This window comes from Gracilinanus agilis, chromosome 4 (assembly GCF_016433145.1).
Source record: "Gracilinanus agilis isolate LMUSP501 chromosome 4, AgileGrace, whole genome shotgun sequence".
Taxonomy (NCBI): domain Eukaryota; kingdom Metazoa; phylum Chordata; class Mammalia; order Didelphimorphia; family Didelphidae; genus Gracilinanus; species Gracilinanus agilis.
In genome coordinates, this window is record NC_058133.1 from 466,500,377 (window position 1) to 466,525,516 (window position 25,140).

Below are 25,140 nucleotides of genomic sequence, written 5' to 3' on the forward strand. Positions count from 1 at the left end.
GAATGCTTGTTTGGCACTGACCAATGATTTGGAAGGGCTTTTTGGGAAGTCTTGGGTGAATCTTGGACTTGAAGAAAGGAAGGCGCCATGCAAATAGAGAACTCTTTTCACACCATCTAACAGTTCCCAGATTTCTGCCTCAGAGAATGGGAAGTAGAAGATTTTCTATAGAAGGTTCAATTATTTGGAATTCTCTCTGCCTTCTGAAGAGCCATGGGGACAGGGAACCGTGGGGAAAATATCAGACCTGCTTCTTTAAAATGATATGAATCAGTTGAGGGTAAAGACTGTATATTGCTAAATCTAGGGGGATGCAAAGCACAGTGGCAATTTCTAAAAATGAAGAAAAGCCCTAAATTAATTTATAAATAGACAGGAATGCATTTTGCACTCTTTTTGGGGGGGGAGTGATAGAGGCTGGAGATAAAGAAGAGAGTAGATTTATCACATAGAATCATTAAATTGTTTAGTGGCAGAAAGTCTTTGGATTTAGAGCTGAAAGAAATCTTGCAGATCATCTGGCCCTTTCCCTCCCACTTTACATATGGGGAAACTGAGGTCTAGAAATGTGAAGTGACTTAGCTAAGGCAATTTCTTATTTATCACAGAACTCTAAAATTTAGTGGACCTCAGAGGCCATTGAATTTGATCTATGTGTAAACAAGGATCCTTTCTGTGACAAGTGGTCATTGAGCCTTTGCTTAAAGACCTCCATTGATGGGAAAGTTCAATTTTTGAATGCCAGTTCAAGAATTTATACTTCCTTTTATTATATTTCATCATGTTAGATTCTTCTCAATATATTAAATGTCAAAATCTCTTCAGATTTTGATATTTCATCTGACATGTTTGCTATCCCCCCAGCTTTGTGCCATGTGTATGTTAAGATGTTGTTATCCAGCTTATTGATAAATGTTAACTAGCATGATATCTGAGGCACCCCACTGGAGACTTTCTTCCAATTTGATATGGAACCATTCATAACTCCTTGTTGGGTCATTCAAGCATTTCTGAATATGATGAACTATACAATCATCTATTTCATATCTCACCATCTTCTCCACAAGAATAAGGCAAGATGCTTTATCAGATGCTTGCTAAAGCTATATCTACAGCATATCTCTGTAGTAAGCATGTCAAAAAAAGAAAGAAGGGAGTCTGGAATGACTGTCTTTGAAGAAACTAGTTCTTTGAATTATGACTTCTTTCTCTAGGTTTTCACTAACCACTCTTTTAAAAAAGAGGTTCTTCACCTAAGGTCCTTGAATTTAAACAAAAAGACTAATAAATTGGTAATTGTTTTTCAAAGTAATTGGCTGCTTTTGTAATTCTATATGTCTTATTTTATGACTGTTAAAACATGGAGATGATGTCTATACACTTTACTAGATTGCAAAAGGGGGTCCATGACACCAAAGAGCTTAAGAATTTCTGCTTTTACACATTGCAGAGAAATTGAGGCTGAACTTATTGGCCTGTATAGTTTGACTATTCCATTCTTACCCTCTTTCTTTTCCTTTTCCTTTTTTAAAAATCAGAATATTTACTCTTCTCCACTCTTTTAGTACCTTTTCCATTCTCCAAGATCTTTTCAAGACCACTGATAGAGACTTCCACAATCCCATCTGCCAGTTTTTTTTTTCAGTACTCAAAGACATATTTCATTTGGACCAAGTGTCTTAAACTTGTCAGAGGTACTAGCCTTTTTTTTTTTTATTATTATCTTCCTTTTTAACTTTGGAATGAATTCTCTACAAGACACTTTTATTCTGTCCGTTCCAATCCAAAGATAATTTTCTTTGGCAGAAAAACATAAGTAAGAAAAAAATTTAGTCAGTTTGCCTCTTCTGTTATCCATTTGCAATTAGGGATTGTTTTTGTCTTTATCTTTGTGTTCTCAGAACTTTATATAGTGTTGGGCATGCAGTAGATATTTAATAAATGTTCATCTGTTGATAACTACCTATTACCCCTAATAATCAAGATCTAGGTAAATTTATAAAAAATATATTTAATTGAGCATTACCTAAACTCTTGGTTAAATATTTTAAAAATCTATTTCTTTAGTTTTCAAAGTCATTTTCTAGGAGTTAGTGCCTCTGAGTATCTGATTTATTCAGGATAGTGTAGCTAACAAACTAGTACCAGTGGCTGTTTATCAGTCAGCAAATAAGTATTTATTAAGCTCCTCTTAAGTTCCAGGCACTGTGCTAAGCCCTGGAAATGCAAAGAAAGGTGAAAAAAAATCCCTGCTTGTAAGAAGCTCACAGTCTAATGGGGGAGACAATATGCAAACAACTATGTAAAAAACATATACAGGATAAATGGAAGATAATCAACAGATGGAAAGCATTAATGTTAAGGAGAATTAGGAAAGGTTTCTTATAGAAGTTGGAATTTTAGCTGGGACTTGAAGGAAGCTAGAGATAACAAGAGAGATAAGAAGAAATAGAATTCCAGGCATGAGTGGAAAGCAACTGAAAGTTTTGGAGCTGAGATAGAATGTCTTGTGTAAGACACAGGAAGGAGACCAGTGTCCCTATATTAAAGAGTACATGGTACAGGCTATTGATTAGGAGGGAGAAGGTGTCTAAGAAAACTGGAAAGGTAGGAGGGGACAGTGTTATGAAGGGCTTTGAATGTCAAATAGTGGATTTTGTAATTGATTGTGGAGGTAATAGGGAACCACTGGGGTTTTTTGAAAAGGAGTATGGTAGACAAAAGTGTACTTTAGAAAGAATAGTTTGACATCTGAATAAAAGATTCAGTAGAATAGGGAGAGACTTGAGGCAGCATGACCAACCAACAGGCTATTAAACAGTCCAGGGATGAGGTAATGAAGGCCTAGTACAGAGTGGTGGCAGCATCAGAGGAGAAAAGTGAATATATGTGTATACACACACACAAACACACACATATACACACATACACACATATATGAGAGATGCTAAGGCAGAATTGATAAGATATGACAAGGTTGAATAGAGAAGATGAGAGAGGGTGAGGAGTTGAAGGTAATACCTAGGCTGTGAGCCCTGGACAATAATAGGAAAATTAGGAAAGGGAGTGTTTTTGAGAGAAAAGAGAATGAGGTTAGTTTTGGACATGTTGAGTTTAAGACATCTATGGGACATACATTTGAGATGTTGAAAAGGCAAGTGGAGGTATGATGCTAGAGAACAGGAAAGAGATTAGGGATAGATGAATAAATCTGAAAATTATCTGAATAGAGATGATAATAGATCCATGAGAGCTGTTAAGATGATCAAGTGAATTAGTATAAAGAGAGGAGTGATTAGGACCAGAATAGAGCTTTGGGGGATACTTACTTTTAGCAGGAATGAATTGGATGAAGATCCAGCAAAGGAGACTGAGAAGAGGGAGTTAGGTAGAAAGAGAACCAGGATAGAGTAGTGTCATAGAGATCTAGAGAGAAGAAAGTATCAACAGAAAGAGAGTGATTGACAGTGTCAAAGATACAGAGAAGTCAAGAAGGATGAGGACTGAGAAAAAGTCATTGGATTTGACAATTAAGTGACCGTTTGTGACTTCTGGCTTTTGTGACTAAAAAGATAGAGGGTTTGACATGTTCTCTAATCCTTATGACCTCCCACACATCTCTAAAACAAGAATCATGCACTTGAGATATCTGTACGGATTTGGCTCTTGGAGGCCACTTATTCTGTCTTAGGAAAAGGGGAATCAGAGCTCCCAGGTGCAATTGATGCACACACACACACACACACACACACACACACACACACACACACACACACACACACANATTGATGCACACACACACACACACACACACACACACACACACACACACACACACACAATGAGAGTGCCAAGGAGATTTGAAGGGAAATGGGAAAGGTGAAGCTCAATAATGAACTGCATAATCAGGGACAAAGGAGAATTCCTATTATGGGAAATACCCTTTTTATTCTCTGAAGAAACTGGCATTTCTTTTAAAATATTTATTTCTTTTAACATGTATTTAAAAAAATTGAATTCTGAATTCTCTCCTTCCCTCTCTTTCTTACCCACCTTGTTCAGAAGACAAGCAAAATGACATTAATTATACATCTGAAATCATGCAAAGTCGTATTTCCATATTAACCAAGTTGCCATAAAAAGCAAGAAAAAGTTAAAAATAATTATACTTCAATCTATACTCAGAGTTTAATGATTCTCTCTCTGAAGGTGGATAATATTTTTCATCATGAGTCCTTTGGAATTGTTTTGGATCATTCTATTAATTAGAGTAGTGAAGTCTTTCACAGTTGATCATTGTTACAATATTACTGTTACTATGTATAATGTTCTCCTTGTTCTGCTCAAATCACTTTGCATCAGTTCATTTAAGTCCTCCTGGATTTTTCTGAAACCATCCTGATTATCATTTTTTGAAGCATAATAGTATTCCATCACCATCAGATACCACAACTTGTTAAGCTATTCCCCTTTTAATGGGCAATCTCTCTAGAAACTGAAATTTCTAAAAGTGAGGCACAGTAGAAAAAAAGGGACTAAGGAGCAAGATCCACAAAGTAAAAATCTAGAAATTATTTAAAAGAAAGAACTCAAAATCATTATCTTAGAAGCAGAACATATGCGGAACATAGAGACTGAAGAAGAACTAAATAAGTATATAGTCCATGAATCAAAGAATGAAGTTCAGAATAGGTAGGAAGGAAATAAATAATGAAGAGAACCAAAGAAAGAATCATTTTTAGAAAAGGTTCATAAAATGAAACAAAAAATCCTAACAAACATGACATGATAAAGTTGAGGGGAAAGGAGATTTTACTTTATTACTTACCTGAAAAGAAAAAAATTAAAAAAGAACTAAATGTCTAGAAGAAAGCAATAAATAAAAGGAACTGATATCTTCTTTAAAAGTAGGGAAAGGTGATAACAAATGAGGAAAAGGAACTTGAGGATAAAGGGAATGAAACTGATAAGAATAGTGTTGCTTTAAATAAATAAAACTAAAATAACTAAAGAAGCATAGTGCTCTATTTACAGAAAAAGAAGGGAAAAACATCCCAATTTGTAAAAAAAAAAAACCCATTAGAGACAAATGGAGAAAATATAAACCTAATTCATACCTTTTAAAGCTAATAGATTAAATAATCCAAGAAAGCAAACCAAAATTACAAATTGAATCAGAAAACAAAACCCTACAATCTGTTGCTTACATGTAAATTTAAAACACAAAGACATACATAGAATAGAAATGAGAGAGTAGAAAAACACTTATACAATATGTGAATCCAAAAAAGTAAAATTTGGAATCATACTATTAGATGAAGCAAAAACCAAACATTCAAAACATACAAAGGGTCATTCAAGGAAACTACATTGGACTAAAAAGATCTATAGATAATAAATCAGAACCAATATTAAACTTATGTGCTTCAAATATCCTTGTATTTAAACTCATAAAGGAAGAATGAATTGAACTACAAAAAGACCTAGAAAATAATACAATAGTAACATTTCAATATCCCTTCTCTTGGTTTTGGATAAGTCTAATAGAAAGACAAAAAAGGAAGGAAATAAACTGAAAAGTTTTTTTGGAAATTCTAGAAATACATGACATTTTCTAAATTGTCCTGCAAAATAACAGGCATGTTTTTCATGACTACTTAGAACTTGTACAAAAATTGACCATTTGTTAGGGCATATAGATGTTGCAAACAAATGTAAAAAGGCAGACATTATACATATGTCCTTTATAGAAAATAAATACAATAAAAAATATTTATCTGCTTAGGGAGATAAACAAAGGATACAGACCCAAATGGAGACTTAAGGAAATCTGAAATAATGAATAGACCAAAGAATAAATCATAGAAACAATTAATAATCATGTGAAAGATAATGATAAAGGTGAAACAGCATACCAAAATTTCTAGGATGCAACCAAAGTAATTCGTAGGGAAAAAGTCATGGCTGTAAAAACATACATGAAAAAAAGGAGAAAAAGGAATGATTAATGAACTAAATATATATTGAAATTAGAGAGTCTATGCATCAATTTACATAAAATAATCACAAAGATATCAAAATTTAGGGGAATAGAGAGTGGAAATGATAAATACAAAAATGATAAATGAAACTGATTCTTTGAAAAGAGTTTTAAATTGGCAAACTTTTAGCCAATTTAGGGAAAAGGAAAGGTGCAGAAATCAGTCAGCAAAATTTAGCAAACAAGTGAGATGAAATCACAACAAACCCAGAAGAAATAAAAAGAATAATTGGAACCTATTATATAATATGTTAACAAAACTATGGGAGGAAAAGAAATAGAGGAATACATAAAAAATATAAAATACCCAAACTAATAGAAGACCAAATAGAAATCTTAAATAATTCCATCTTAGGAAAGAAAAGTAGAACTAGCTGTAAAGGAACTACCAAAGAAAATAATTCCTGGTCCTAATGGATCCAGAGGATAATTCTATCAAACTTTAAAGGACAATTAATATTAATACCACACAAATGATTCTCAAAAATAGAGAAAAAAAACACCCCAACAGAAGAACTATGTGCCAGTATAATTAATGAATATTGATTGAAAAAGAATTTAAGTTGTTCAAAAGGACTATAGCAACTCATCCAAGAAATTATTCATTATGACCAACTTGGATTTATGCCAGAGATGTAAGGATGATTCAACATCAAGAAAATAATAAATATAATGAATTATATTGAAAAAAAAAACATAGTAAAGCAAATTATCTTCGCTATAGATGTAGAAAAAAGATTTTAACCAAGTACAACACTCATTTATGCTAAAAACCCTACAAAGTAGTTGCAAAGAAGGACCTTTTTTAATATATATAAAAGAAACAACAGCCCCTAAGGGGGCATCTAGGTGGCTCAGTGGATTGAGGGCCAGGCATAAAGATAGGAGGTCCTGGGTTCAAATTTGACTTCAGACATTTCTTAGCTGTATGACCCTTGGCAAGTCACTTATCCCCCCATTGCTTAGGCCTCACCACTCTTCTCCCCTGAAACCAATACATAGTATTGATTTTTTAGATTTAAATTAATAACTCCAGGTCCTTATTTTCCATAGAATTTATTAATAATCACTTGAAAAAAGAAAGTAGATAGGTATAGGTTTAAAGTCTGTATTTCTACTCTAAGTCTGACCACACATTGATCCTTCCACATGACTCTCCATCTGCCTCTCACGCCACATTCAGGGAAGTAGAGAGAGTGGGTGCAGCCCGCAATATTTCCTTTATCATCCTGCCCACATCACCTGGGCATTAACACCCAATAGGCACGTAAAATGGGATGAACTGGGTCAATAATCCAGGATGGGGAGGGGATGAAATTCCCTTTACACAGATTCTAAGATGGAAGGTAAGTGTTTAAAAAAACAAACATCCCAAACCAAAAATGAACATTATATGCAATGTAGTGTTAAACTGGAAAAAAGTACAGAAGTATTAAATAGTCAGAAAAACCAAGGCTTTAATCAGGAGAGGGTTATGGTACAATCTTTAGGCCTCCACACAGAATCATGCACTCAAAACCACACAGAGCTGAAGGCTCTGGCTACTCTGGGTACTGTGTCCCTGAGAGTGACACCACACTAGATGACAGCTCTGAGGAACCATGAAAATTTGGGAACTTATATACCTTTTGGGGAACTGACCACAGGAATATAGTTGATTGACTTTACAATGGCTACAAAGAAATGAGGAGTTCTAAACAGGATTATCAGGGAGAGGCTATGCTTTATGCACACAAAAGAGAAAGATCCAGCCTAGGGCTGGGCTACTTGAGAAAGGACTTTGACATAATGGGAGAAACTATCAGGACAAAAGGGTACTTAACATCTGACTGAATCTGCTAACTCCACCTAAAGTACTTTAAGGTTTATTATTAGTCTGAAACTCTGAGTCTGGGATCTCCCTCCTGAGAAACTCTCATGAGACAAGGTCAAACTTGGGGTCTTTAGATCTCAAGTTGCTACAAACTTGAGGTTTCTAGATTTCACGTTGACAGTAGAGACACTAGAAATTTTCTCAACAAATATAGGAATAAAACAATGATGCTCACTTTACCACTATTTGGAAATTTTAACAATAACAACAAGAAAGGAAAAAGAAATTAAAAGAATATAGGCAAAGAAATAAAACTATCAATATTTGCTGGTAATTTGCTGGTGATATGATGAGATGCCCTTTTAGGCATCCCTAAGAAATTACTAATTAAGACAACTAAATTTCTAGTAAAGTCATAAGCTATTCAGAATAAACTCTCAAAATACCCAATAGCATTTCTACTTAATAATAATGAAATCTAAGAGGCAATAATAAAAAGAAATATCTATTCCATGTAATTACAAAATACCTAAAATATCTAGGGATCAATCTCTTAAAGTCACAAAATACTTGCATAGATTCAATTACAAAGTGTTCTTTAGAGAAATAAAAAATAATCTAAATAGCTGGTGGAATGCTTATATCTGGTCTGTGCTAATATAATTAAAAAAGATAATACTACCAAAGTCAATTTACAGTTTTGATTTTATGCCAATCAAAATATGAAAGGGATTCTTTATGAAACTCAATAAAATGTCCAAAATTTACTTGAAAAAAAAAAAAAAAAGATCTTGACTACCAAGGGAAACATGAAGAGATAAAGATGAAGAAGGAATAGCTCTTCTAAACCCCAAGCCATATTACAAAGCAACAGTAATCAAAGTCATCTTGAATTGGTTACAAAATAGAGAGTTAGAGCAAAGGAACAGATTAGACAAGGGAGGATCAGTAACTTTAATAAGCTTTTAGTGTTTAAGGCATTTAAACAATTTACATACACATACATGTACACATATATATGCATATACAATCAAAAGCTATTCCCCAATAGATAAATGATGAAATAAGTAACTGAAATACCAGGGTAGTATGAATGGGATATTGGTAGGTTCAAGCAATGGTTACTCAGGAACAATATCAGAAGATAACATGGGGTTTGGGAAGGCCAACAAGATATAGGTGACAGGCTAACAAATACAGTCCAGCAGAGGTAACAAACACAGGAATGGTTTGGTTTATTAAAGCAAAGGAAGGTAGGAAAGGGAATTTGTATAACCTTATCTAATATTCACTAACTAACCCACCCCAACAGATCTACAGTTGTTCCCTCATGGGAAATCTTCAGAGAGATTTTAGCTACACTGTCCTTTACCTCTCTTCCTGAAGTACCAGTTCTTAATATAAATAAACTCCTCTAACCTAAATTCCCCCTTGGATAGTAACAGAGGTATTGAGGTTGGAAGCTAAGCAGGAACAGAGCTCAGGGAGAGGTTCTTATGGACAGATGCCTTAGATGGTTCAAGAAGCTCTGTAGATGTATCACTCAGCCAGCAGAAACAGGATAACCACAGGAACAGATATGATGAGAAGATATAGCAGAAGGAAAGCCACAGGAGAGAAGCCAAGATCACTAGGTCCACCCCAGGAGACAAGATTCAGCCTCTAGGCTTAAATTGACTGTTAGAAATAGTTCAGTCACTTCTACAGAATTCCAGAACCTTTCTTGCCTCCACATCCTTTCAGATCCTGCTCATATGCTCTTTCCTTATAACAATGGTCAAGTTATATGAGCAAATAATTTTCAAAAGAATTACAAATGAAAGAATGTCATAAGTCACTTATAAAAAGAATAGTGAAAATGAAAACCATGCTGAGGTTTTACCTCGCTCCTTGTAAATGGTCAGAGAAGACAAAAGATGGCAATATTATTGGAATGATTGTAATAATATATTGTTGGCAAAACTGTCAATCAATACAATCATTTTGGAAACTATTAGGGATTACCTAAATTAAGTGATTAAAATGTCCATATCCTTTCACCCAGAGTCCACTTTTAGAGTTTCATACCTTAAAGAGGCCATGATAAGAAGAAAGTCTCCATAAACACCAAAATACTTATAGCACTATTTTTTATAGTAAAGAATTAGAAACAAATAAGATGCCTGACTAGGGAATGACTAAAAATTGTTGCATATAAGTGCAATGGGATATTACTGTACTATAAGAAATGATTAGTTCAATTAATACTGAGAAGTATGGAAATAGCTACATGAATTGATTAAGAGTGATATAAGCAGTAGGGAGGCAATGACTATAACACAGTAAATGAGAACAACCTCAAAAAAAAAAGAACATTTACAAAATTATAAAGAACAAGGATGGTTTAAAAGAAATTATATGACAAGGTACTTCCCTTTGCAGAGGTGGAAGGTCCACAAGTATTGTATATTTGTACATATTTTTCAATTTTTTGGATAGATCTATGAATTATACTTCTTTCCCTCTTCTTTTTCTTTTTGTCTTTAAAAAGCTATTTGTTATATGGGATTTCCTAGGAGTGGGAGAAGTAAGGACAAGGAGGAAATTATGATGATGTAAAAATCCCCCCCAAATATATCATAAAAACCTTATTTTAAAAAAAGAGATCATTGGTAACTTTGGAAGCAGAAATCTCAGTTGAGGTAAGAAACCAGGCTGCAGAGATTTAAGAAGGGAGCGAGAAAAGAAGAAATGGAGACACCATTTGTAGATGACTTTCTCAAAAAGTATAGCCATAAGAGAGAAGTGGAAAAAGACGATAGTTATAGTGCAGAGATGGATAAATCAAGTGAGGATTTTTTGAGGATGGTGACACAAGAGCATTATTATATGCAATAGGGAAGCAACCATTAGACAAGGAGAGATGAAGATCAGTGTGAGTAGTGATGATAGAAGGGGCATTCTACTAGAGAAGACAGGATAGATTGGAACCACTTGTCCACATAAAGAGGTTGGCATTGGCAAAGAGAAGGGGAACCTTTTCATTTGAGACAGGCGAAAGAGGAAATAGTGACCCCCAGGACTAAACACAGCCCTTGAGAGGTGCCCCCCTTCCACAAGGTGACTTTGGGTCTAGGTTCAAAGAGACCGAGATTCATCCTTGAGTGGCCTGACCTCCAAGGTAAGGATTTGAGTTTCTGTCTCTCTTTAGCTTGTTATTTCCATTACAGAATAATTCTGGGTAGCTTGCTAAAATAATGCTTATAATTATGGCTGGTATCTATTGTTTCTCTGAAATGTGGATAATGGGGTCTTTTCTAGGCAATATACTCAATATAGGTATAGGGGGTGTTCAGGGAGGACTAGCACCTTATTGTCCCCCAGCTGGATGATGCTTGAATTCTCAACTTTGAAACTCTCAAACCAGGAGCCTACTAAGTTTGGAAATATCATTTTTCAAGCACTGATATTTTGATTCTGTGCCTGGGTGGGGAATAGAACAGGGGGAAGGGGGAGAGAAATCCCTTCTTTCTCTTTTGTTGGAAGTCCAAGAAGGAGGAAATACCAAAAGAAAGACCCAAAAGAGAGGGGAAAGTGACTGATATTCCTCAAACCTATGAATGAGTTAGGGGGATGCCTACCCCAAGCATTTGAAGCTTTTCCCCAGCTGAATGGGCAGATGAGAACAGTTTGTTCAAATGGTCATTAAGGCAGTAGAAGCAGTCTTTTTGGAGCACTTAGAGTTTGGTCAGACATTGAAGAAACCAAGGTCATTCACTGTATCCTGAGCCATTACCAGTCGTCTTGACTTGTGTCTTGCCATTGGACTTAGATGACTCTAGAAGAGAGAATGAGGCTGAGGGCTTTGTGCAACTCTGCTCCACTAAAAGCCTTTTCACACATAAGTCAATCACTCTTGTGATGCCATTTCTCAATGAAGATCAGGTAGCTCACAATTGAGTGCTGTGTGCTCAGGGATACAAATAGGAATACAAATAGAAAGAATGAAATAATTCCTATTCTCAAGGAGCTAGAGAGAGAGACATAGACATAGACATAGACATAGAGACAGAGAGACAGAGAAAGAGAGAGACATAAAGACAGAGAAAGAGAGAGAGAGAGACATAGACAGAGAGGCAGAAACAGAGACAGAAACAGAGTCAGAGAGACAGAGAAAGACAGTTGAGCAGGTGGGGCTTTGAAACTTCCCAACTTTAGGAATTTATGTGGGAGATGGAATAATATTGACCTTCACAGAACCACAGATTTGAAATAGCTATACACTCAGAGGATTATATATTTAGAGTTAGAAGAGACTTTATAGGCTATAGGATCCTAGATATAGAGATCAAATCCACCTTAGAACTCAAGTTCAACTTCCTCATTTTGCAAATGAAGAACTAAGGTCCTAAGAAGTTGTACCAAGGTCTTCCTAACCTCGAATCCAGGGCTCTGTCCACTATACTGTTCTGCCTCTTAGAAGGTTCTGAAAGAGCAAAGGTTTTCATAATTTACAGAGTACTTTCATTTGATCTCCTCAACTCTGAGAGGTAGGTATTATAGGCATTATTATGGTCTATTTTATGGATGGAGAAACAGAGGTCCAGAGAGGCTGAATAAGCTACCTGTAGCCACCATGTTGGAAGTAGAATTTGCACCCAGGTCACTTCTCTTCCAGTCCTGCACTCTTTCTATTATACTATAATGCTTCTCTAGGTAAGACAATTGGGGAGGGGGCTTTGCTGTACAGTTTATAGAGTTTATAGAAGCATTTCCCAGTGTCCTATGAATGTTTCTTCATAAGATGTGCCATCATATTGTATTTGTGGAAAACATTTTCCAAGTTAGAGAAGTAGGTCATTTTTCTAATTCCCATTGTATAAATGGGAAAGCTGAGGCTCAGGAAAGTTGTGACATGCCTAAGATTGTGTCCAAGCCCAGCCCAGAACTCTGTTCTCTGGTTCAGCAGCTTTTCTATCAGACAAGAGTAAAATTAGGAGTGTTTTTTTTGAAAGATGTGTTTTCCACCCTTTCCACTCCCAATTTTCAGGAGTGGGGTTTTCTCTTGCAGTTAGTAAGCATGAAATCTAACTTTGGGGAGCATTTTCTGTGAAATACTCCTGTCATGGAAAGTTTATACCAAGTGGAGTCTCAGATAATCTTACCTGTGATTGTCTTTGAGTGCAGGGACTAGAGAAAAATGACTTTTAACGTTCTTTTGAAAATAAAGTTCCTCTGAGATGTTTGGCCTGTGGCTAATGTGTTTGGAAACATGTTTTCTGTAAAACTCAAGCTCATTAATCCACTTGCGAATCCAGAAAGACAGCTTTAATCATACAGATCGAGGCTTGTCCAAAACTTTCCCTCTTCACAGTGGGAGATGTGAAGGAATTAACTGATGACTAGAACTGCCACCTGCCTCGGTTTCCTTTGGACTGCCCACGAATTGATGACCGGGCATCTGCTATCTTGCCTGCCCTTTGATTTGGATGCTGAATGATAGAGAATGGACCTATTCAGGGTTGGCAGTCAGTAAGCCATCTCTTTCCTCTTCTATTCCTTCCTCAAGTTGTGAGAAGAGATGGAGTAGGGGCAGAGGCTTGTTACCTTAGTAAAAGTCAAGAGACACACTGATTTAGGTAGGATGGTTTTGGGGGAGTTCTGTTTTGAAGTGGGTGTTAGGACTATCTGGAGAACAGAGAGTTGACTTAATTTGTCGTATAGAATCCTTTGGTTGAAGAGGCTAGATAGAACATTGAACATTATGCCTTCATTTTGCAAAAGACAATTATTCTCCTTAACAAGGCATATGACTTGCTCAAGGTCATATACTGAGTAAATGAGGGACTTGGAACTTTAGCTCAAGTCTTAAGACTCCTAGTTTGTTGTTCTATCCACTCCAATAATGCTGAGTAGATCTTTTTAGGTCATAGAAAGTTAGCAGTGCAAAGCACTTTAATGATCTTATAATCCAACCTCTCAATTTACGAATGGAGACACTTTCATGCAGGAAGGTTCAAGCTTTGCCAATTGATGACTATGTCCCCTGAAAAATTAACAACTACCCTCTTATTGGTTCATGTAGTATTTTATTGTTGTTGAGTCATTGCAGTCACGTCTTCCTCTTTGTGATCCCACTTTGGGTTTTCCTGGCAAAGACACTAGAGTGGTTTGCCATTTCCTACTCTAGCTTGTTTGACAGATGAGGAATGGAGGCAAACAGAGTTAAATGATTTGCCCAGGGTCACACAGCTAGTAATTGTCTGAGGCTGGATTTGAACTTAAGAAGATGAGCCTTCCTGATTCAAAGCCCAGTTCTTTATTCACTGAGCCACCTAAGCTGCCCTCTTCATTTGGTAAGGGTTTGCTGAACTTCTACTGTGGTCCTGAATTGTGGAGGGCACTGGGAGAGGAGAGAAATTAAAGACAGTTCCTGTTATCCAGACGCTGAAATCTCATTAGTGAAGCAACTAAGTACTGGAAATAAAATTGTAATAATTCAAAATAACACTACATTTATCTGATCATGTCTTTCCATTTTGTTTTCCTCCTATACTATCCCCTATATAATTGGCCTCCCCAACATCTCCTCTCTGCTTTGCTATTCCTTCTGTCTGCTCTCCCCGTTATTTTAGCAGAATACCCTTTTCCTGAGTTTGTGTGCAAGTTGTCTTATCTGGGAAGACAAGAGACTAAAGCCAAATGCATTGTTAGCTATTGGCTGAGGTGAAGGAAAGCAAGGTGGGATGGTGGAAAGAGCACAGGACAGAGAGAACCAGAGGAACTGGGTTCCAGTTTAAGGTTTGTTACAAACTCACTATGTGAATGACATAGTCTTTCTGTGGGGCTCACTTTCCTCATTTGCAAAAGGAGGGAGTTGAACTAGATGATGTCTTAGCTGCCTTTTATTTTTATTTTTTATTTATTTTATTTATCTTATTATTTTTTAAAACCCTTACCTTCTGTCTTAGAATAAATATTCTGTATTGGTTCCAAGGCAGAAGAGTGGTAAGGGCCAGGCAATGGGGGGGGGGGGGTTAAGTGACTTGTCCAGGGTCACACAGCTAGGAAGTATCTAAGGTCAGATTTGAACCTAGGACCTTCCATCTCTAGGCCTGGTTCTCAATCTACTGAGCCACCCAGCTGCCCCCTCAGCTACCTTTTAGCTCTAATATTTTATAGTTTCATTATAGGATGCTCAGGGTTCAGTTCTAGATTTGACTTAAAAAAAAAAAAACAAAACCCTTACCTTCTGTCTTACTATCAATTCTAAGACAACACAATGGCAAGAGCTAGGTAATTGGGGGTAAGGGACTTACCTGGGTTCACACAGCTATGAAGTATTTGAGACTAGATTTGAACCCAGATCCTCCTGATTCTGGCTCTGGCACTCTACTATCCATTGTTTTACCAGCTACCCCTAGGATTGACTCTTGGTAGGCTTTGCCACAGTCAGAAAGTTTCAGAAAGCTTGCTCAGGCCACTCCTACCCTATAAAGCATCTTTGACACTTTATGCAATTATGACTAATTGCAACTAATAAAGTTTAGTTCTTTTTGCCTTGTACATTTGTTGTGCATACCAAGAGGATTATTTTTAGGAAAATCCATTTTATGCTGGAAGGTCCCAGACTTCAGGATTTTATGAGACATGCCTCAGTGTAGGGATTTCATTTTGCTTTTGGATAGGAGAGTCCATGCTACATTTTAATGCCTGTATTTAAAGTTCTGCCTTTTCGTGTAGACAAAATACTATAAAAAGGCCTGCTGTCATTAGACTCTAAGACATAAACCACCTCTAAGATTATATAGGACAGAAGAAAATCTTTGCGGAATACATTTCATTAAATTCAGCTTGCAAGAAAGGACAACAATGTTTAAGACAATTCTGCCTTGTTGGCACATTCCCATTGAGCCAAGTGGCTGTCTCTTCTCTCAGATTCCATTTCCAGTTTTCCATTCTTCTTCCTGGGGAAGGGGGGAAGTTCCTCCTACTGGTTCTTCTCCTCTCTGCTTTCTGTCTCTCCCACATCTCTGGGATGCCAGTGCCTCTCCCAGTCCTTGCCGTAGGTTCCCTTTAACCATCATTCTGATTACTACATTCGAATTCTTTAAAATCTCTTTTGAGAGTGGTCCTCAGAATTGTCTTGAAAGTGACAGGTGATCAGTTGGACTCTAGTGGAACAAAGAGAGTTATCCCTTGCGACCACCTGTCTCTTTGCCAATGCTTGTCTTATCTTGTTGGCTCCCTCCATGTGTCTAATTTATATTATTAGCCCTCTGGGTAGGGGCTTCCCCCATCTCTGCTCTCTGCTATGTTTGGTGCCTGACTCATGACTGAAATTCAGACTCATCTCATTCCCACCCCTCAATGCAGAAAAACTTCAAATCCAGGCAGAGGAATGATATAAAAAATGAAGGCAGAGTTTGCCACCAAGGCTTTAGGAAAAAAGTAAAAAAGGGGATTAAGGACTTTTGATGAGTATAGGAAGTGACCTGGTGTCTTTCAGGGGCTGGTGGAGGAGAAGGGCCAAGAGTGGGTTCATATATCATTAAAGGGGATCTTCTGGCTCCTGCAAACATTTTATGTCATACATATCCTGACTGGCCCCCAGAGCCTTCTTATTGTCTTGGCTCCCAGAGAAACATTTTTGGGGACCTACAATCTTAAGATTGGAGTTAAGGAATGGAAGCGTTGAAGTACAAATGCAAAGGATAGTCCCCTTTCTCAAGGAATTTACATCCTGGTGGGGAAAGACAACACACAAAAGGAAAAATTCAATGGTGATAGGAAAGAGAGATAAAGGTATCCAATCTTTGGGATGGTAAAGTCCAGAGTGCAGCCGGAAAGAAAGGAGATAAAACTGGCCCTGGTGCCCCATTTAAATGAAAGTTTTGGGAGGAGTCATCCAATCAGCAGGACAGGCTGCAGGAGTTCAGAATACTTTCATCAAATAAATTCCAAGGCTGGAGTGGGGCTTTAGGGTGAAGAGCTGGGGCATGAGGGAGAAAGTCCAGAGTGAAGTCTGGTGCTTGAAAGAATCTAGAAATTCTACAATTTGGAGGTGAGGAGAGAGGGCATTTCTAGCATAGGGATGAGCTGGGAGACAAAATATTGTCTATATGAAGGGCAAGTAGGAAAATTTAGCGAGGATGTTGAGTATGTAGAGGAACAGAATATGTAAGAAGGCTGGAAAAGTATGTTGTAATGAAGTTGTGAAGGGCTTGAAATGTCAACCAAAGGAATTGGTATTTTTTTTTTTATATAAGGGACAAGAGAGAGGCAAGCAATCAGCTCAGTCAATGAGTATTTAAACACCTTTATGTGCTAGATACTGTTCTAGTGCTGGAGTTACAAAGGCAAAAGACAGTCCTTGAATCCAAGGAGTTCCCAGTCTAATGGCACTGGATCTTCATCAGCAAAGAAATGACATGATAAAACTTTAAGAATATCATTTTGGCAGCTGCTTGGAGGAAGGTTTAGAGAGGGGAGAAACTGGAGCAATGAGATACCACTTAGGACCATGTTGGCAAACCTACGGCATGTGGCAGGGGGGCTGCTCCCTTCCCCCTCTCCACTGACCCTGAGGACATTTTTCAAATCCCCTTCCTCTCTGCCCAACAGCCCAATAGGAGTGCTTCTTCTCTCCCCCTGCATGGGATAAGGGGGTAGCTCACATTCGATGTGAGAGTGCAGTTTGGGCACTTGGTCTCTAAAAGGTTTGCCATCACTGACAGGAGATTATTGCAACAATCAAGACAAAAAGTGAAAAAAACTTGGGCTACGGTAGTGGTTGCCTGAGTGGGGAGAAAGGAAGTGATATAAGAGAAATTGAAGATGTAGATAAAGACTTGTCACATTATTAGATAATGGAGTTGAGGGAGAGAGAAAGGTGGAGGATGATTCCAAGATTGTTAACCTAAGGTGATTGGAAGGATACTGATGCCTTCAACAGAAAGGGAAAAGCTAGTTAGAGCAACAAATAATGAGTTATGTTTTAAACATATTGAATTTAAGAGGATAGGATTTCTAGTTCAAGATGTCCAATAGGCAGCTTGTGTCATGTGGCAGGAGTTCAAGAGCTATTATGGATTGTTCAATGGGTCTGGACAAAGTTGTCAGCTAAAGGGGAGAGAGGAAAGATTAAGGAGAAAATGGGAGATTTGGAACAGCCATTGCAGGGAACTCAATAGAGAGTCAAGAAGAAGGATTGTGTTGTTGCAGTGAAGGTCATGAGATTAGATCATATAAATTTGTGGGGATCCAATCAACACTTAACTCAGTGAAACTCAGCAGCATCTATTTTACTTTTTTCCTAAAGCCTTGGTGGCAACCTCTGCCTTCATTTTTTATATCATTCCTCTGCATAGATGGCTGCTAAAACTCTTTCCAGTTTTGAATCTTACCATCCTAGGTGCCCAATGTTCAGTGAGATCAAATAAAGGAGAAATCACTTCTAATTGGAGAGATAAGAGAATGCTTATCTAAGTCATCAAGGTTGGACTGGGTTGAATGGGACTCAAATATTAATTTGGCTGAAGAGTGATGATGAGAATCAATGCAAGGAGGGGAGGTGGTTCAGGAAGATAAGAAGAAGTGATAAATTGGTGGAATGTTCCTACCTTGATTTAGGAATTAGCCCAAGATAGTGGAATTAAGAGACTCAAGAGCTAATTCTGAACCTCCTGTAGGCTGCATCTGGTCACCATGCAGGGGATGTGTTCGTATTTTTAAGAATTTTCAATGAGGAAGGAATCAGTATAAAATAACTATTAATCCCCAGTGTTTTTGAACCTGGAGAGCCAAAGAGTATATGCAGGGTACAATGGTAGCATTGAGAACAGTCATCCCCTAGAGACTGTGAGTCAGGATGTCAAACCTCAGAGAAATAAGAACTGTATGCTTGCCATGAAGGTGCAGAGAGCTGTGGTCTCAGCCCTTGGAAACACCATCAAAAGACAGTGCTCAAAGTCAAATTTATTCCATGTGTTTGGTCCTGCCCATGTGTTTCTTGTCATCCAGGCTGTTCTTCCTGGGCTCAGAAGGGTTTCTGTTTGAAATTTTATGAGCCTTGGCTGGGAAGCAGCACTTACCCCTAGATTTGTGGGAGTTAATGGCCTTCTCTGGCGGGACTACTCTGGGGGCCTCAGGGACTTCCTAAATCTCAGAAGAGGAGAAACCCAAAGCCTTGGATTATTCAACCTATAATTGTATTTTGTTTATATGTCCCCAAGGACAGAAACCTTCTTCAGACCGTTCTTCTGTCCTTGGGGAATAATGATGTGGTGGAAGATCAATGTTTTTAGGGAATTTGCAGGGAAGCACCTGTGGATAATGTCAGTTCCTTATTGAGAAGAGGGTCCAAGATAACTTCCTCCTCTCCCTGATTCCTGGTAGACTTGTGAGTGCCTGTTCTTGCCCTCTGAGGGACTGGCATCCAGGGACTAGACAGAAGCCCATTACTGGTCTTCAAGTGTTCTTTGTTGATACAGATGCACCAGTATTGGTCCTGGACACCCAAACTTTACCAGCTTAGAGATTCAAGTCAATCAGCATCATCTGAGTGTTCAATTGGTATAGATTATTAATCTAGATGCTATGGGAGATACAAAAGACATAAGAAGGAGAGAGGAGGCAGATGCCTTCTGGTCAAGGTTGTAGTTGAGATCAGGAAATAATATAGGTACATAAGAAACCACAGTAGAACAGTTACAAGGCCACATGTAATGTACCCATGAAGGTAGGGATATTCTGAGGAAGGGAAAGGCTAGGGTGGGGTAGAATCTCTCAGGGAAAGACTCTTGGAGGAAGTTTATGGCAAATTTAATTGAATTATTTTAAAAGAAGAATAAAAATCTGTTTTCTTTCCTTTTTAACTCTCCCCCTTCAAAAAAGAAAATCCAGTGATTTTAGGGAGAGGAGGGGTCATAAAAAACAGAGAAAATCTGGAAAAACCTCCCAAAGGAGGTGGCACATGAGAAGAGCCTTAAGGAGAGCCAGGTGTTTCAAGAAATGGAGATGAGAATGTAGTATATCCAAGACTTTGGGTTTAGCTTGAGCAAAGTCATTGAATGGATAACAGAATGTTGTACGTGGAGAACATTAATAAGGCCAGCCTGACTAGACTATTAAATGCTAGAGGGAGGATAATAAGGAATTAACCTGGAAAGGCAGTGTAGAACCACATCATAAAGGGCTTTTAAATACAAACACAGGTCTTTGATGTTATTTCAGTGGCATTAGGGAGCCATTGCAATTTCTTGAGGATTATATAGTCAGGACTATCAGTTCAGAAGATGTATAAAGGAAGGACTAAACTTGGAGAGAGCAAGAATTGAGTTCAAATTCTGCCTCAGATATTCATTAAATGTTTAGCTCTGGACTAATGGGGTTTTAGAAGAGAGAAGGATGGAGGATGACTCCAGGTTTGCTAAGCTGGGTAATTGGAAGGATATTGATGCCTTCAACAGAAAGGGAGAAGCTACTCAGAGCAACAAATAATGTTGTTTCAAACATGTCAAAATGTCCAATAGGCAGCTTGTGCCATGGGGCAGGAGTTCAAAGTTGTCTGCTAAGGGGGAGGGTAGAAAAATTAAAGAGAAATGGAAAATCTGGAATTCAAAATTATTTTGTTAAATATTTTCCAATTACATATAAAATTTTAACATTAATTTTTAAAAATTTTGAGTTCCAAATTCTCTTCTTCCCTTTTGCTCCTCCCCACCTCCTTAAGAAGGCAAATAATTTAAAATCAATTATTCATGTGAAATAACATTCCTTTTTTGTCATGTTAGCCAATCTGATAGATGTGAGGTAGTATCTCAAGAGTTCTTTAAATTTGCATTTCTCTAATCAGGAGTGATTTAGAACATTTTTTCATGTGAATGTTGATAGCTTTGATTTCTTTTTCTGAAAACTGTTCATATTCTTTGACAATTTATCAACTGGGAAATGGCTCTTATTTTTTATAAAATTGGCTCAGTTCCTTAGGTATTTGAAAATGAGATTTTTATAAAACTTATTATGAATCTGCTCTACCCCCGCACCCCCAATTTGGTTTTCTTTCTAATTTTGGATACATTAGTTTTGCTTGAAGAAAAGGTTTTTAATTTTGTGTAATCAGTATCATCTGTTTTACTTCCTGTAATCCTCTCCATCTCTTGTTTGTTCATAAACTCTTCTCTTATTCATAGGTCTGTAGGCATATTTTCTTATGCTCCCTTAATTTACCTATGATATCACTCTTTATGTCTAAATCATCTACATTTTGACCTTGTTTTTAAATGTGTTATTAGATGCTGGTCTATGCTTAGTTTCTGCCAAATTGCTTTTCGGTTTTCTTAGCAATTTTAACCAAATTTTGAGTTTTTACCCTCCAAACTTGAATCTTTGAGTTTATCAAATGCTAGATTACTAAGGCTATTTACTACTGTGTACCTAATCTATTTCAATGATCTCCCACTCTATTACTTAGTACCAAATTGTTTTGATGATTACCTCTTTGTAATATAATTTTTAATCTGGTACTGCTAGGCTGCCTTCCTTAACATTTGTTTTCATTGATTCCCTTGATATTCTTGACCTTTTGTTCTTTTAGAAGAATTTTGTTACTATTTTTTTCTTGCTCTATAAAACAATTCTTTGATAGTTTGATTGATATGGCACTGAATAAATAAATTAATTTAGGTAGAACTATCATTTTTATTATACTGGCTTGGCCTTGGGCAAGATACTTAACCTTAAGCCTTTGTTTCCTCATCTGCAAAATGAAGATAATAGTAGCCTAATTCCTAGGATTGTTGTGAAGATACAATGAGATGAGAGAGCACGTATAATATATAGTACCTTTCAAACCATAAATTTCTCTATGAGTATTAGTTATTATTATTATTTTGAGACCCAGGGAGGTTAAGTGATTTGCCCATGCCATATAACTAGTAGATATCAAGCAGAGATAAAAAACAACTCCAAAAAACTCCTTACTTTCTATCTTAGAACTGATACTTAATCCACTCTGTCGATAGTACTACCTAGCTACTCCAGAGCAGAAATTTGGATCCAGGTCTCTTGACTACAAATCTAGAGCTCTTTCCACTATGTTTCATTGCCTCTCATGAAGTTCATAAAGAGTTTATGCAAATAGTAACACATTATTTAGTTTGAACAAAGTTATTTTCTGATTATTTGTATGTTGATAAACCACCTGGAATTAGAAGTAGAAAAGTTAAGTTCAGAGTTGTGCGTGTTTTTGGATGACTGAAAATGAATGATTGATTTTGTTTAAGTAATTTGAAGATTCTCAGCTATATTGAATTATTCATGCTCCTGCTTTTCTCCATTCATGAAAATGATCTAAATTAAAGTTGTCTGTCTTTCATTTTTGAAGCAGATCAATGATGTCATGGAATGATGTCTGCTTGACTTGAATTGGGTTTAAGAGGGTCATTGAAGTCCAGTGGGAAGACAAAAGTCAGGATTACTGATGATGGTCCGGGATGTAGTAGATGACCTTGGCATCTCTGATGTCTGCCAAGTTCTAAGCACTTCACAGTGTCTACTTCAGCTGGTGGTTGGAACAGATGAAAGTACATATGATGTGACAAAGGAATGACCCAACTCTTGAAGACATAATTCAGCCACAGCCTCATATTACATTTTTTCCCTTTTATTCATTCTTGGCTTTATTTGATCTTTACTACATAGCAGTCTACAGCTACTAGGATGGTAGTTCCATTTTTGTTTTTCTAATACTATCTCTGATCTTTCTCTTTTATTCCTGGATTCTCAGGACCTTAATTTGGACATTCCTTTTGTCCTTAGTGCAATCAAGAAAGAAGCTGGGTTTTTCTAAGAGGGTATGATTAGAAATGAAGGAAATTAAGATAAAATAAAAGACAGCCTCAGAGTCAGTAGACATGGAGTCAAGTCCTACCTCTGAAATGGACCAGCTATGTGAACCTTAATGTTATTTCTTGGGTCTCAGTCTCCTTATCTGTAAAACAAGAAGGTTGACAAGATGGCTTCTAATATGCATTTCAGGTCTTAATATAAGATTCTGAATCACCTAAGCTTTTAGTGACTCAATCATTTCTAAAAGACCATAAGTTGCAGAGTAGTTACTGATCTGCATTTGTAGTGGGAATTTTCTCAACAAATGGTGCCTCCCAAAATGAAATCACAGGTATTGACTTTCCTTTAAGAGAGAGAGAGAGACAGACAGAGACAGAGACAGAGAAAGAGAGAGAGAGAGACAGAGAGACAGAGACAGACAGAGAGAGAGGTGGAGAAACCATGTTAGAAAGACAGAGCAGAGAGACAAAGAAAGAGCGAGCAACAGAGAGAGAATTAAATAAACATATACAGCAGAAGCAATGTTGAGTTACAGCACATGGGAATCTTGGGATTTTATTCTAAGTTATCTGATATTCCCAATCTATCCATAGGAGCCACAAGTTTCCTGGGATCTTATCTGGCTCAACCCTCCATAGGTCAAACTCCCAAACAGCCTTGAGAGAAAAAGGCAACACATATGTTCTCTCTGGCCTTGACTAAACCCAATTTCAACTTCTCTTAATTCCAGTTCTTGGCTCTCCAGGGTTCCCACCACCTACCTACCTTTGTAGTCAATGTAGGAGCTCTTGGTCTGACACATCAACTAGACTCCACCCACTAACATCAAGGGTGGTCCATATTCCCACTGTGGACTTTGTGTGGGCCACTTAAACGTCAATGCCAGTGACCTTCTGAGAACTGACACTTCTTGATACAATTTATATACTCTTAGGGAATTGTCTGAGGCTCAGAGAGTTGTCCAATGTCATACAATTAATTAAGTGTAAGATGTAGAATATGAGCTGAAATCTCCCTCATCTATTATTTTATCTGGTATGCTAGGCTTCCTCTCCAGATTCTGGATGTTTTCTTTTTCTTTCTTTCTTTCTTTCTTTCTTTCTTTCTTTCTTTCTTTCTTTNCCTTCCTTCCTTTCTTTCTTTCTTTCTTTCTTTCTTTCTTTCTTTCTTTCTTTCTTTTTTTTTTAAAAACACTTTCCTTTCTTATTTTCCCCCTCTAATGAACATATATTTTATCTTCCTTTCTTCCACCCACCTCCATGACCACAATTGAAAACAAAACAAAAAAAAATCAAATTCCTTGTAACAAGATTCTGAGAATTTTCAAAGAAAATCAACAATCAAGTGTCATGCTGATAATGAAACAAATAGAGGCTCTGGTTCTCTTGTTTCTACTTATGTATTCTCAGCTTGAGAACTACATTAAAAAATTGTATCATACTAGGATCCAACAAGTATTATTCAGGGAGCCTACTATGTACCCAGCACTGTACCAGGAACTTTAAGAAGAGAGAATGAAATGTAAAACATCATCTCTTTCCTCTTGGGAGCTTATAGGCTGGTTGGTTTGACCCTACTAACATAAAACTATTAGAAGACCATAAAATGCTATCATGTAAGATCTCTTGCAGAAAGTGATCAGTGAGGCCAAGAGTATCAGTGTGGGTGTCCTTCAAAGGAAGTGAGATTTGAGCTAAGTTGTGAAGTATGCAAAGGGTTTAGAGAAGTAGAGAAGGAGGGATTATATCACTGACAAATAAACCAACCTTTTAAATGTCTTCATCTTCAACTCTGCAACTTTTTAAAATTTAATTTTTTAAAATTATGAACTCAACATACAAAACTTTCTATGCATGAAGAACAAAAAAGATGAAACTCATGAAGTCATGAAAATTTATCATATCAGGCTGCTTTAATACACAAATATATATTTAATATGGTAGTACCACCACTTCTCTGCTCATTTGTATCCCCTTCTGAATTCCCTTCTGCTCTGAACTGTATTATTCTTAAATGTTTTCTTTAGGGTCTTTTCTTTTCTTCTTCTTTTTTTTTTTTGGAGGGACTTCCTCCCCACACTGTTCCATGTCCAAATAAATAATCTCTCTTGTAATGAAAATGTATATTCAAAGGGCAGCTGGGTAGCTCAGTGGATTGAGAGCCAAGCCTAGAGATGGGAGGTCTTGGATTCACATCTAGCCTCAGACACTTTCTAGCTGTGTGATCCTGGGCTAGTCACTTAAGCCCCATTGCCTAGCCCTTACCACTCTTCTGTCTTGGAACCAATACACAATAATGATTCTAAGATGGAAGGTAAGGGTTTAAAGAAAATGAAATAAAACATATAGTCAAGTTTATATAGCTTTTGATATTGGCAATCAACCTCTCCTGAAGGATACTCTTTCTCTTTTTCCTTAGTGTAAAAGACACCACATCGCCTGTCTTCCTCATTATGTGT